The following is a 15,837-nucleotide window of genomic DNA, read 5'->3' as shown; positions in this document are numbered from 1 at the left end:
TATTGATAGGTCGAAATTTGGTGACATAATTAGTGAAGGGATCTGTTTATATTCTGCTTGTCTGTCAGTGGAAGCTCATGAAAATTCATGAGCTCTCCTGCACTGACATGTGCTAGAGGGAGGGCAGGGCTGACAAAGGGGTGTGCCTGGGTTTGTGACAGGACATGAAGGGGCAGTGCCTTAGCAAATGGCTGTTAAAATAGAATACAAGAAATTTGGTCTTTAAAAGTTGTTTTTTTTAAAACAGAAAATGCTAAAAGTATTTTTTCTTACTACAGAACTGATTTATTTAAAAAAACACACATGCAGGATATTGACCGAACTGCAGCTTTAAGGTCCATGGTACCCCAACAATACCGACAACACAATGAGACCAACAAAGAATTGTACTCTTCTAATAAAAATGAAGTATTCTCATGATTAGAGATGTGTGAAAGGTTGGCATGATCAAACCATGCCAAATTTGTCTTTTTTGAGCCGGGAGAAAAGCTGCAGCTGAGTAATAGTTCACAAGCAATTTGCAAAACATTAAGTCAAAATTCATTGCAAATTCATTTACTATGCTAGTTTGTGAAACTCTCTAAAAAATGCTGGGTTCCCATGAAAAATTCTCGAACATTGCATTATTTGCTTAAAGGAGCAATCCAAGCAGGCATTAAAAAAAAATTACACAGGATTGAGGCATGGGTCTTTCAGAGCTGAACTCCATTAATTTCAGCTCCAGTGACCTCCTGCTTCCAGAGATACTCACCTCCAGTGGGGGTGGTGGTATCTGCTGCAAGTAGGCAAATAGGAAGCCGCACCGGATGATGTCACGACTGCCTATTGGCCCGCATGGCATGGCAGCTTTTTGAAAAGCGGCCGTTACGTAATCCCTGCTAGCCAAGCAGAGCCGCTACCGGCACCCCTAAACGGAGGTATGTATCATACGTCTTACTCATGATTAGTCTTGTGATGGAATCCATGAACCAGTGCAAAACAGGAGTGCAATTTCAGAGATCTCTTCCAATTTCTGTTGACACGTTGATATGTTTTTAAAGTCTAAAAACCACGGACATATTTAATGTTCTCTTTATATATATATATATATATATATATATATATATATATATATATATATATATATATATATACACATATATATAGCAAATAGAAATATTACTGTATGCTCATTTGCATATCTTAGACAGGTCTGCAACCCTGTCTTTCACCATTATCACCCAGCACACAGCACTTCCACTGCAGCAAGGGATTCTGGGAAAAGACAAGCAAATGAGCACACAGTGCCACCTTTTGTCCCAAGCTCATATTACACGAGCAACCCTTAAGCCAATGCATGCTGCTTTAAACACAGCTTTTAAGCATAGGCTGGGTTGAGATGCAAAGCCAGTAAACCCACTCACAGATATGTTTCAACCTTGATGGGTATCATCAGTGTGAGGTTGGTTGTGCTGGCTATGCTGGTTTGTGACTAAGAGTAGGTATTCACCACACTTATTAAGGTTATGGTGGGTAAAATAGTGACCTTAATAAGTGTGGTGAATACCTACTCTTCGTCTCTTCGTCTCAAACCATATTATATATATAATGGCACAAGTTAGGAATTGGCTAGTGTAATGTGAAAATTATTCCTTCACAAAAAAAGTATTGCCTCAATATCCATTTGCACTGATTCTAAACCGCCTGGAGACTAGAGGTTAACCATCTAAGGTGAAGATGAGGGTACTAAATTAGTAATCCATTTCCGTACACGGCTTTGATTTCATATCCCTGTGTTTGCATTGTTTCATGATTTCTTTTTAAGGGTTTAAGAGCAGTCTGTGTGGGCAGATCACCAGGATGTGCTCAAATTGAAACGGTTGCAGTAGGATTGTTCATTTGGAGAAGTATAAATAATTGATTGTGTGTAAAGAAGGGATAAGAGGCTTTCATAGTTACGTGTAAATAACATTTATTTCTGTTAATTATTTTAGAGTTTCCTTTGGATGCTTAAAGTATCTACTAATATTACTAAATGCACCCAAGGAAAACAATGTTTTCACACAAGGGTCAGCGGTACAAGTTACGTGTGTTACAAATGCTGCAACATTTATTTTCTCATATAGCAATGACAGTGTACACAGGAATGTAGATAGAATGTTTGCAGGCACAATGGGTCCCTGCTTCCTATGTAATTGTGGTGCCTGAGGCACATGGTAAAGCAACTTGACCAAGGTCACAAGGAGCTGACACCAGGATTTGAACCAGGGTCCCCTGCTCTCTGCCTGTACTCACTGAGCCGCTCCTGCAGCATATTTCCAAGCTTACATTTTAAATTAACATGTAGTGCACAACAGCTAATGAGTTATTTCCAGATATCTAAATCGTGCCGTTATATGTAAATTTACAGATGTAGCAGACGTTATTGCACGCACTGGGTGGTAGCCCAGTCACCTAAGCAGCTAATGCATTTGCAATGGTGGTTGCTCCCGCTAGTGTGTTGTGTGTTGCCCACTGCAACGCCCCATCAATAACAGCTACTACATCTGTTGTATTCTCCAACATTACCCATTAAATATACCATTTTAGGTAGGAAAATAACGGGGCCTATGTACTAAGATTATATTGTGTGCGTCAAAATTTCAGTGCAAAAAAGTGAAACAAACTCTCCGAAAATGTGCGATGTATGTATGAAGACTTGTAGAATGCATAATTAATTTTTTTAAAAATAATTTTAGATGCATAGTGTCATGTTGGAAATCCGCTTAGATGAGTCATTTTATTAAAACTGCCAGTAACTAAATTTCACATAGCTTGAAGATGAGTAAGAATCACACATTTACTTCAAATTTGCCGTGTTCAAGCCTTTTTAAAATTCCAAAACCTGCAATAGAACTTTTGCTTGAGAGTATAGAGGGAGGTAGAGGGGCAGAAAGACCAATTTATTATCCATTGGTTTAAATACCTCCCAAAATACTCATCTACAGTATACAACATGTGGAGCGATACTCGTGAACACACCTAAGATATCAACTTATTTGCATATTTAAATTTGATTCTTTTTCACGTGTGCTCATAGGTATCTCTCCACATGTTGTATAGATATGTTTGGGGAGGTATATGTCAATAAGTACTTCACGAAATTGGACTCTGTGGCCCAGATGCAGTGAGCGCCTGTAGCTAACCATTCTCGTGGATACTCCTGTGGCTTTCTTTTAAAGGACACCGCTTCCAGGGAAGCAGTAGAGCTTCAAAGTATGATGTAACAGGGGAGCTATCCAACATCTGAGATAGTTCAATGCTCGAGCTGCTGCCTTGGATAGCAGAGGCTGTGGGGGTTCTGATCCTGTTGGGTCTGACACAAGTACTGCCTGCATCACAAGAAGCCTTAGGCATTAGGAGGTGTTGACATTTAACATACTACATACTACTGTGTATGTGAAATAGGTGAAGTTGACCTAAGCATACATTTAATATTAGGAACACATTTTATGAAAGCCAACATATGAAAAACATATTTAAGTAAGAATGAGTAGATATTGCCATTGAAATGAGAAGAAGAATGTTAATAAATAATTTTGACCAATGCTATTCTTACACTGTCCAAAGATTTCTTGAGTAAAATTAAAATTAAGGTTAGAATTGCAACTTCAGAGCAAGTAAATAATTCACTGCGGTATGGATGCTCATTAATGTTTGCACCAGATATATTTGAGCCTATTTCTTATTAAATGCCTTTGATTTTTTTTTTTTTTTTTTTTTTAAATGAATACTCTATTAACATTAACTATATTGTCGCATGTCATACAATGGTTAAGCTGAGGATGACATGCAAACAAGCACTTAGTGGGCAAGTCACGTATCTCTTCTTATCAACTTTATTACAAGTTCCCTAGAGCTGCGGTGGCTAACTCCAGTCCTCAAGGGCCACCAACTGGTAAGGTTTGCAGGATATCCCTGCTACAGCATAGGTGGCTCAATCCGAGCCTGAGCCATGGATTGAGCCCCCTGTGCTGAAGCAGGGATTTCCTGAAAACCTGGCTTGTTGGTGACCAACCCTGCCCTAGAGTTTTTGCCTGCTGTGTTGAACAGCTGTTCTGGCTAAGCATGGGACAAGAAGATACAGCAAGGGTACTCATACTGGGGGTTAGGGGGCGGCACGGCAGTTACAGAAGCACCGCACTCTTCCCCTGGGCATTTAAATTAAATCCCGGGGATCACGTGAGGCCTCTGCAACTATCCTTACCTTGTCTTCGGCGACATGTCGCCTTGACAGCGTGTATACGTGACCCTGCGGCGTCTTTTGACGCCGGAGACAAGGTAAAGGAGGTGGGGGGGGGGGCATGAGCAGGGAGGGAAGCAGGCAGCGGGACGCAGTGGGGAAAGATTGCGCACCCCTGAGATACAGAATAGGTGGACCCAGTTAAAGGCATATGTTTCATTCTTTTAGACTAATCAGCTTGAGCGTGGTCACTTATTCTGCATTGTGAAACTGGTAGTGGTGACACTCATCAGACTGCAGTGAATATTAAAGTGACAAAAACACTCTTCTTGGAGATATGATCTGTGCATAGCCTGTGAGAGCAATATTTAGAAATACAATACACCATATCAAAATGTTCCAAATTTCAGTGGTATTGCTGTCAAAGTATGTCAAATGTATCATATTCTTTAGACCTGTATCCAGACAAAACATTAGAAGACTTGTAGTCAATTGAAATTTGGTTGAATATTATTGAGATGTACATTTAAAAAAAATGAGTATGCACAATTTTACAGTGAAGAATCAGGCACACGGTCTTAATCATCAATGAAAAGGGGGTTTATTGTGCCAAGGAATCCAACGTTTCGGCAGTAATACTGCCTTTCTCAAGGACACCTTCATTCCATGTATGCACAATTTTACACAATATCCTACAAATACGGAATATAATTCCATGTAATCTTGAATGAAATAAGAGCTAGATAGTCAAAGTCAATATGTGAGTATATAATGGTCATCCGATAATCTTGATGGTGGTAACAGCAACTGCTGTACCCCTATAACACAAGTGGACAACTGAATGAGTAGCAGTTCGTAGTATAAACCTCCCAATTCAAAGGTAAACATGAACCATATCTTGCAATCCAAGGAAGCCAAAGTGATGTATATATCTTGATATTGAAAAGGTTGTACTCACAGTCTATGACCATCAGACAGGCTCTATGTGGCATGCATCTCCTGCAGAGGTAAATGTAAATAAGGAGTTCCTTGTTGATCCAGGTGGACGCAGGGAACCAGAAAAGCACAGCAGAAAAAGTGGGGACCAAACGATAATGTGCCGTTAAAACAAGGTTTAATCCATCGACAGGACACACATCAACAAACAGGTGAGGGCAAAGGAATTTGCCCTCACCTGTTTGTTGATGTGTGTCCTGTCGATGGATTAAACCTTGTTTTAACGGCACATTATCGTTTGGTCCCCGCTTTTGCTGCTGTGCTTTTCTGGTTCCCTGCGTCCACCTGGATCAACAAGGAACTCCTTATCTATACAGGCATACCCCGTTTTAAGTACACCCATTTTACGTACACTCGCAAGTACGTAAAAATTTTTTAAATTGCACCTTACCCCCTTTGTACGTACGCGTGCTTCGCGAGTACGGACACCAGGGGGCGGCGTGCGCATGCTGCGGCGATGTGCCTTCTCTTCCTCTCCCCGGCTCTTCTTTTACCCGGCTGCCCCAGCTCTTCCGTTCCCCGGCTCCCCCAGCTCTTCCGTTCCCCGGCTCCCCCAGCTCTTCCTTCCCCGGCTCCCCCAGCTCTTCCTTTCCCCAGCTCATCCTCTCCCCGGCTCTTCTGATCACCCCCCCCTCTCCCCGGCTCTTCCGATCACACCCCCCCTCTCCCTGGCTCTTCCGATCACCCCCCCCCCAAATCTCCCCGGATCCTCCGATCAACACCCTACCCCCGGCTCTTCCGATCACCCCCCGGCTCTTCCAATCACCCCCCGGCTCTTCCGATCACCCCCCTGAGCCCGCTCAAAACCGCGCTCTAGCGTGCGTGTCCCGCCGCTTACTGCCATTCTTCCACCGCCCGCAACCCGCACGCTGCTTGAGGTAAGGGAAGAAAGGGAGGAGGGACATGCAGGGGCGGTGGTGTGTGATGTGAGGGACATGGGGGGGGTGATGTGAGGGACATGCAGGGGGGGTGATGTGAGGGACATGGGAGGTATGATGTGAGGGACATGCAGGGGGTGATGTGAAGGACATGCAGGGGGGTGATATGAGGGAGATGCCGAGGAGGGTGATATGAGGGAGATGCAGGGGAGGGTGATATGAGGGAGATGCAGGGGAGGGTGATATGAGGGGTGCTGGAGAAGATATGATAATTTTACCCGTGCGGCCCGATTTTTTAAAAATATGTGGGGGGGTGGGTCTTTGAAAAATGTATTGAGGCGGTGTGGGTCTTTTAAAAATGTATTAAGGCGGTGGGTGTCTTAAAAATGTATTGGCGGGTGCATTTTTAATATGTATTGGCGGGTTGGGTTACATGTATTTAGAGGCATGGTTTTTTTTGGAATGTATTTTGTGGGGGGGATTGAGTGAGTGGGGTAATTGACCGAAGGTAGAGGCGAGTGAGAGGAGAGGGGGGAGTGAGTGAGGAAAAGTGGGAGTATGAGTGAGATGCAGGGGAGATAAATACATGCGAGCGGGAGGGAAGGAGAGTGAGTGAGACGGAGGGGAGATAAATACATGGGTAGAGGGTGGGAAATAGAGGTGGCTCGTGAGGTGTGAAATTAACCTAAGGCCGCGCTTATAGTGCCGGCGACGCTGACGTCATGCTGCGGTTGCTGGAAAAATCAAATTGAAGTGACTTCCAGTGATCGCGACCAAGCCGTCGCACCGTCCTGTCGCTCCTACTATAAGCGCACGCGATGGCGTCAATACATTTGTTTTGACGCAACGTCGCCAGCACTATTAGCGCGGCCTAATATGTGTCAGCCAGATAGGGGTTTCCCGAGATTTTTCTAAATACTTCAAGGGTTCCTCCAAACAAAAAGGTTGGGAATCACTGACATAGAGGCTGTGAAATTCATCACTGTAAGCCAAGCTGGTTGATATTTGGTTACTACTATAGGGGGAATTAGGGTCCTCCTTGTTCCTGCTGCACCCGGCATTTAGTCATTTGTTATTCCAATTTTGAGTGCTGTTTATCGCTTTTTGTTTTGTGTTACAGTAAAAATACTGTACAGTAGAAGATATGCCCTCTCCTTCATCCTTCCTACATAATTTTTACATAATTTTCCGGTCATCCATTTTGCATCTGCCTGCACTAGTAAGAAAAAATCAGCTGACATTAAAGATTTTCTTTCTATAAAGCCTACTGTATTTATTTTGGTTACAAATGCATTATTTACATCAGTTATGCATGTATATGATGTTTGCAGTACAGTACATGCATCGTAAAGTGGAAAAAAAGTAGTGCTTCACTTTAAGCACATTTTCACTTTACATACATGCTCCGGTCCCATTGAGTACTGTATGTTAAAGCGGGGTATGCCTGTACTTACCGGTAAAAGCTATGTGGTCCAGTCGCCAGCAGGGGAAACAAAATATATCTCAGTTGGCATAATAGTCTCTTCCTGATAAATACAGCAGGTCTTACTTGTAAACATCTTCACAAGTTTTAGAGTTATTTCAAAAACTGTTGTAGAGAGTGTTGTATGGTCATTCTAAGAGTACTATACATTATACATGAATTATTAGTTACATAGTTACATAGTAGATGAGGTTGAAAAAAGACATGCGTCCATCAAGTTCAACCTATGCTAAATTAAGACAACAGATACTTTATCCTATATCCATACTTACAGTATATTGATCCAAAGGAAGGCAAACAAAAAACCCCAGTGACATATCATCCAATGATATCTCATAAAGGGAAAAATAAAATCCTTCCTGACACCAAGAATTGGCAATCAGACTATTCCCTGGATCAACATCCTTCCCATGATTACTTATTTGGTATATCCCTGTATACCTTCCCTTTTCTAAAGAGATGTCCAATATTTTTTGGAACAAATCTATTGTATCTGCCATAACAGTCTCCATGGGTAATGAACTCCACATTTTAACTGCCCTTACTGTAAATAACCATTTCCTTTGTACTTCCCGTAGGATGAATAGTTCTTTTGAAATATCCTTGTACTGTCACCGGATATATTTGTATATAGTTATCATATCCCCTCTTAGTCGCCTCTTTTTTAATGTAAATAAATCTAATTTAGCTAGCCTCTCCACATAAGGCCGCGACTATAGTGCCGGCGACGCGACGTGTGACGTCACCTGTCGCTGCAAGCAAAAGCTGTATTTCGCTTTGCGGCGGCGTTGCGGGCGACCAGGCTCCTGATTGGTTCAGGGGCTGTCACATGAGGCGACAGCCCCTGAAAAATCAAATAATTACGGCTACCAAAAATTGCGTCGCCACATCGCGCTTACTATAAGCGCACACGGTGGCAACAATGCATTTGTTTTCGGGCGCCGCCGCGTCACCGTCGCCGGCACTATAAGCGTGGCCTAAGTTAGATTGTCCACCCCTTTATTAACTTGGTGTCTCTTCTATGCACTCCCTCTAGTTCCATAATGTCTTTTCTAAGGAATGGTGCCCAAAATTGTACTCCATACTCAAGGTGTGGTCTTACCAACGCTTTATAAACGGGCATAATTATGTTTACTTCCCTTCCATCCATTGCCCGTTTAATTCAATATAAGATCGTGTTTGCCTTTGCAGCAACTGCATGACTCTGGGCACTATTGCTATGCCTGCTGTCTACAAGCACTCCTAAATACTTCTCCATCAAGGATTCTCCTAATATATTCCCATTTAACTTGTAAGTTGCCTGTTTATTCTTGCTTCCCAAATGCATAGAAGATGCTATGGTGGAGGGAGCCTCGCTCTTATACCCCTTGTTGGACAAAGCGTGCTGCCTAGGGATGGGTTAGAATAGCTGGAGAAGTGTATCAAAGAGGATACACCAAAGAAATCCCTTTTGTAGGCGCACCGCAGACCTTTATAGTATATACGGTCAGGGGTGAATGTGGTGGGTGTGAAGTTAACTTTATTTAATACTTATGTGTCAAACGTGTAGTTAAAACAGTATATAGTGTGAATCTATATACTCGAAATAAAAGATAGACACCTATAGTCTATTTGGTCTCTGCCATGCCTCTCCTTTATTGTCTATGTATTGCTCTATAGAGAATAGATACGCCCTTTTGATATGTATATATAGACTATAGGTGTCTATCTTTTATTTCGAGTATATAGATTCACACTATATACTGTTTTAACTACACGTTTGACACATAAGTATTAAATAAAGTTAACTTCACACCCACCACATTCACCCCTGACCGTATATACTATAAAGGTCTGCGGTGCGCCTACAAAAGGGATTTCTTTGGTGTATCCTCTTTGATACACTTCTCCAGCTTCCCAAATGCATAACCTTACATTTACCTGTATTAAACCTCATCTGCCATTTACCTGCCTAAGTTTCCAGTATCTCCAAGTCCTTCTGGAGAGAAATTACATACTGCTCTGATTCTACTACATTACACAATTTAGTGTAATCAGCAAAGATGGAGACTTTGCTCTCTATGCCAACTTCAAGGTCATTAATAAAAAAGTTAAAAAGCAGGGGTCCCAGTACCGATCCCTGAGGTACTCCACTCACGACTTTAGTCCTACCCTAAAAAGTTCCATTTATGACAACCCTCTGTTGTCTATCCTTCAGCCAGTTTTCAATCCAGGTGCATGATTTTTTTGTTATTAAGGTACTTAAGGAACTTTTTAGGGTTGATATTACTTTATATTGCAATTCTTTTTCGTTGTCCATTTTTGCTAATTTGATTGCCTTTTTGCAATTTTTTTTACATTCCTTATCATTCTGATATGCTGTCTCCATCCCTTCTGACTTCAAGTATCTAAACACCTGCCTCTTCTTTTCCATTTCCCCCCTACCTGTTTATTTAGCCACATTGTTTTTGACTTGTATCTTTTATACTTATTACCCAAGGGTATAAACTGATAAGTTTGATTTTCTAACAATGTTTTAAAGACTGCCCATTTATCTTCTACATTTTCCCTGCAAAAAAAAAATCATTCCAATGTCCATTGTAAATTAGTCCTCAGTTTATTAAAATCTGCCTTTCTAAAGTTTAAGGTCTTTGTTGAACCCAAGTAAACAGTTTTTTGATAATTTATTTCAAATGAGACCATGTTATGATCCCTGTTACCCAAATGTTTCAGGACTTTAATATTTTTTATTACTTCTACATTGTTTGATATTACCAAATCCAGTATTGCCCTTCTCCTGGTTGGTTCCTCCATACTTTGGGTTGTGTAATTGCCTTTAAGCACCCCCAAAAACCTGTTTCCTTTTGTTGTAATGCTAATCTCATTGCCCCAGTCTATGTCTGGATAATTTAAATCCCCCATTATGCAAACATGACTTAGTTTTGATGCCTTCTCCATTTGCAAAAGTATTTTAGCTTCCTCAATCTCACAGATATTTGGTGGTTTATAACATATCCCTACAAACATTTTCTTTATACTTTTACCTCCACTGCTAATTTCTATCCACAAGGTCTCCACATAATAATAATTATTATTATTACATATAATAAAATAAATTATTGTTGTGCTGCATAGTACATGGAGCTTGGAGCTCTGGGATATAAAATGACTTCTCCAAGTTCAAAAGGAGCTGACAATAAATAAGTAAATGAATACGCACAAGAGCATAAATAATGATTATTGTTTCATGCAATACATTTTTTTCATTCTGTAAAACTCCGATTTAGAAATTCTTAACTAATGTTTTTTATTGAATTACAACTATTATTTGCAGGGCGTTGATATATTTTGCAGCTACTGTATTACAGTACGAGTGTGTAAGGCAATAACAAGAATACTTCAACATTAACATACACTGGTACAATGAAGGATTTCTCATCTTCAAAGAACACTACATTAACAGGAACTATGTATTCTATAGTGAAGGGGCTAATTCAATATAATCTGAAGTGGCTGATCGAACCCCTGTTTAAATCAATGGGGATATCAGTTGAAGTGGTGATTGTCCACTTTGAGTTACATTGAATTAGCCCCTACGGCTTTTAAAGAAAAACCTTTTTAAACTATGAATTCATATATTTTTTCCTTTGTTCAAGCCTTAGTAATTTTGTATCTTCTGAATAAAATATACCTTTTTGTTCAATTTTTACTTCCAATACTTTGGTTTTCATACGAAAAAAATATATCAAACTTTTCCTTACCACATTGTCTTGATAAACTTTGTTCTAGATATGCTTACTACAAAAGATTTCCTTAACCACATAGTGGCTTCAGAAGGCTCGTGTAATGACAACAGTCATTCAGTATACAGTGGGCCATATTTATTACAGCAGATATACTACTTCCCCCCCCCCCCTTTTGTTTTAACATTTAAAGCATGTGACAATGTATAATTCTACATTGTTACCTAAGCTGGCAATCGTTTGGTGCACCTATTATAAATCTGTCAATATCCTGATTGTGTGCCTAACGAAATGGCTGCCTTTTGACTATGTGCTGCAGTCTGTGAAATGCTGCAGCTGGTATGTAACATTATACTGTATTAATAAGTGCATCACATTATTCTGAGAGCATTCAGAGTAATACACAGTCTGCTGTTTCGAACACAGCAACAGATCTTTTTGTGATACTTTATTGCCAAAGGGCACAGCTCAAAAAGGTGTGTCAGAGCCTGTTTCAAAAGAGGAAGTGTATGTGACTTTCTAAATGCTTGCTGCAGCACCAAAATATGATCAATACATTTTAAACCATTATTAAAATGGCATTAGGAGTTAAACAAAAATGCAGTGAGTATTATCTAATACTACAGAACTGATTTATTTAAAAAAAAACAAAAACCCATATAGGATTGTTCACGTTTTCCTATTTTAAGCCATACTATTCGACAATACACCTTCTGACACAGGAAGACAATTCATTATCCATGCACAAGAACAGTGGTGCTCAACTCCAGTCAGGTTTTCAGGATATCCCTGCTCCAGCACAGTTGGCTCAATCAGAGGTTCAGTCTTTGACTTGAGGACTGAGGTTGAGCACCTCTGCACTAGAATATGGGCCACTGTGTGTAAGACATTACAACCTCATTGAAGGCAGATACGCTGGGAGTCAGTAATGCCCAATGCATTCTATTGCACCATATCTGGCAGTAACTTTCAATGAAGTGATTGGCAGTTACCGTCAGATCAAGGGAAGATATCCCGCAATGCACTTTGATGACTTCCAGCCATAGACATCTCAATAGTTCAAATAGGATTGCGAAAGTGCATATTTATTGGAGGCATGTGCAATCGAAGGAGGAGGGCACACCGGACATATGAAAAATAAAGATAACTTTTTATTCCAATTTGAGTCTGGCGTGCCTTTGCAAACATATACTGGCAGCTGCAGCCCCTGCTTGGACGGAGCACCAAGTGACAAGAATTTATCAATGGCCGATAGTTGTAAAAATTGACTCGTTAATTAGATTTGATCATAATAATACTTGATGCAATATCAGCCATGGGAAATAATGATTTTATTTATTTTGCAGATGGCAACACAACAAAGAAAACTAAAACCCAAGAACTAAGAAAAGTGCCTTGGAAACCAACAGGGAAATGTTTCATATGTTTATAGCATATTCAATTGTGAACAAAAAGATTTATTTTGGCATATTGACAGAAAACTGTACTTCCATAATTCCTCTTACATACATTTTCTATGTTGTCGACTCTGTTTGCAGATGTGTGTTGTGTACAGTACATGTAACTACCACCGGTACTTCATGTTTCTTTATTCTACAAAAATGACAGCACTTCAGGTTTGATGTGTTATGCTGCCGGAATTACCCTAATATGTGACCTCCTTAAGAACATTTAATGTTTATATTGCATAATTTTAAGTAATTGCTGTTAATGTTTGTGTATCAAAAACTCATAATAGAATCTGCTTTTGCAGCACTGGTTGTTGTAACAATGTATTAAATGCTTATGCAACCAAAAACAATGTTTGGGTAAAACATTTTTTTTTTCCCCCTTCTGAAATTTGATGTTAGGGTCTCATAGTACTCGTGGAGTCTAAATTAAGAATTGCATGGCAATTTCCTTGTTCATTGTCTTTGCAAGACAATGTTTTTTTTTAAATCAAAGGCCATTATATTGAAAGTACTGCGTGCCATTCACTTTCTGTAAAAAAACAATAGAGACATTTGTGAGTAAATATATTGGGAGGGTGCGGATTTGTACAGATAAATACAGGCTAATGCCATTAATTTTATGTACATTACATGTATAAAACATTCCAACCAATGTGCAATATGTAAATAATGTAAATATAACATACATAATAAAGTGTTTGGTATATACAGTTAATACTGTGTCTCAATATTCTTGCTTTTAACAATGTATATGTTTATTGTACTGTGAACATAAAAGTAAGGGCAAGAGAAGGCTTAAAGCAGCAGTCCAAGTTGCATTCCCCCCCCCCCTTTAATATGTGCATCCACACAATGATAAGTAATTTACTAAGTTGCAGAGCGATCCGTTCTCCTGTGATCGATCGGCGAAGATTCGACTCGGGGGTTCACTAAATGGCTGTCAGTGCAGCAGAAGAGGACCAAAGATGCAAAGGTCTGTGGGGAAGATCATGTGACCACTAGATACAATTGGTGCACTGCTGTAGAGAGGGCAGGGCTCAAAAAAGTGTGTGCCAGAGCCTGTTTCAGAAGAGGAATGCGTTGTGACTTTGTAAATATTTGCTATAGAAACAAAACATGCTTGTTACATTATAATACATTATAGGCTAAAGCAGTAAAATTCAGGGCATTATTGAAAACCCTGCTCCCTGATTGTCCAATCAGTAATGCCCGGAATTTTAGCAGCTTGCAATGTGTAGTTTTCAATCTGAATATTTCCAGCCAATCAGAAAAGTTTAGACAGAGCAGGGGATTGGTCAGAATGAAGTAACAGCTCTGAGACAGGGCAGGGGATTGGTCAGGAAGTATCAACCATGGGTTGACTCCACCCCCTCCCGAGCTGACTGAGATTTTTGAGCAGATTCAGTTGAATTGGGGGGGGGGGGGGAGAGTCTGCAATGTTTAGTAAGTGGCTACATTTTTTATTGTGTGTGTGTGTGTCAGTAGCAGTGTTTATGGGTATAGCAGCAGCAGTGTGTGTGTGTTGTGTTGTTGTATGTGTGTGTAGCAGCAGTTTGTGTGTGTTGTGTGTGTAGAGCGGCTGTGTTGTGTGTGTAGAGCTGATGTGTGTGTGTGTGTGTGTGTGTGTATAGAGTTCCAGTGTGTGTGTGTGTGTGTGTCAGCAGCAGTGTTTATGGGTGTAGTATGTGTGCGTAGCAGCAGAGATTGTGTGTGTAGAGCTGCTATGTTGTGTGTGTGTGTGTGTTTGTAGAGCTGCTGTGGTGTGTGTGTTTGTAGAGCTGCTGTGGTGTGTGTGTGTGTGTGTGTGTGTGTGTGTGTGTGTGTGTGTGTGTGTGTGTGTGTGTGTGTGTGTGTGTGTGTGTGTGTGTGTGTGTGTAAGTGTGAATGTAGAGCTGCTGAGTTGTGTGTGTGGTGTGTGTGTGTGTGTGTGTGTGTGTGTGTGTGTGTCAGTAGCTGTGTTTATGGGTATAGCAGCAGCAGTGTGTGTGTGTGTGTTGTGTTGTGCTGTTGTATGTGTGTGTAGCAACAGAGGTTGTGTGTGTAGAGTTGCTGTGTTGTGTGCGTGTGTAGAGCTTGTGTGTGTGTGTGTGTGTGTGTAGAGCTGCTGTGTTGTGTGTGTGTACATCTCCTGTGTTGTGTGTGTGTGTGTGTGTGTGTGTGTGTGTGTGTGTGTGTGTGTGTGTGTGTGTGTGTGTGTGTGTGTGTGTGTATGTGTGTGTAGAGCTGCTATGTTGTCTGTGTGTGTGTGTGTGTGTGTGTGTGTGTAGAGCTGCTGTGTTGTGTGTGTGTGTTGTGTGTGTAGAGGTGCTGTGTTGTGAGTGTAGAGGTGCTGTGTTGTGTGTGTAGAGCTACAGTGTATGTATGTGTGTGTGGTGTGCTTGTGTGTGTTGAGCTACTGTGGGTGTATGTTTAGCAACAGTTTGTGTGTGTGTAGATTTGCTGTGGTGTGTGTGTGTGTGTGTGTGTGTGTGTGTGTGTGTGTGTGTGTGTGTGTGTGTGTGTGTGTGTGTGTGTGTGTGTGTGTGTGTGTGTGTGTGTGTGTGTGTACACAGAGGGGGCGGTAGTGTGTGGATATAGATATCTGCAGTGTAAGCGTATATAGAGGTGGATTCATGTATTTACCATTTTATTTTAATAAAAAAATCTATATAACTATACAAAAGTGTTTATTATTTATGAAAAAAGTCTACATTTAGCCTATAATAGTAATAATCCCCTCAGAACAGGGCATTATTGGCCCTGTTCTGAGGGGATTATTACTTAATTAAACATTTCATTTAGAGTCGTTTTAAAAAAATTGCTAGAAGTATTTTCTCATAGTACACAACTGATTGATAGAAAAAAAACACATGTAGGATATTGCTTTGTCTTCAGGTTTAAGTAAAAACACTTTGAAATGCCGCTTGCTAATAATGTTGTCCAGACTGTTATAAGCTTATAATATACTTGGAATTTGCCTTATTATATCTCTTTTCTATGAAGCCTATAAGGTTAAACTTTAGCAAGGTCTACGTTGAAAAGGAAATAAGAAAGTGGAAATGAATTGAAATGCTTATTTATATGCCAAAAAAGGAGAATTAGGGCATATCAGAATTTCAAAAGCAAA

The 15,837-nt window shown here is 40.4% G+C and overlaps 1 protein-coding gene across 2 annotated transcripts in view; it reads left to right on the top strand.

Moving 5' to 3' along the window:
- ALKAL2 (ALK and LTK ligand 2) overlaps positions 1-13,384 on the top strand; it is a 41,014-nt gene extending 27,630 nt beyond the window's left edge. For both annotated transcript variants that reach the window (XM_075594833.1, XM_075594832.1), the window contains exon 6: positions 12,627-13,384. The gene's annotated coding sequence lies outside the window, so the exon portion shown is untranslated. The remainder of the gene's footprint in view (positions 1-12,626) is intronic.
- Positions 13,385-15,837: the final 2,453 nt, after the last annotated feature.

This window comes from Ascaphus truei, chromosome 4 (assembly GCF_040206685.1).
Source record: "Ascaphus truei isolate aAscTru1 chromosome 4, aAscTru1.hap1, whole genome shotgun sequence".
Classification (NCBI taxonomy): domain Eukaryota; kingdom Metazoa; phylum Chordata; class Amphibia; order Anura; family Ascaphidae; genus Ascaphus; species Ascaphus truei.
This window is presented reverse-complemented; position numbering and strand designations above follow the sequence as displayed.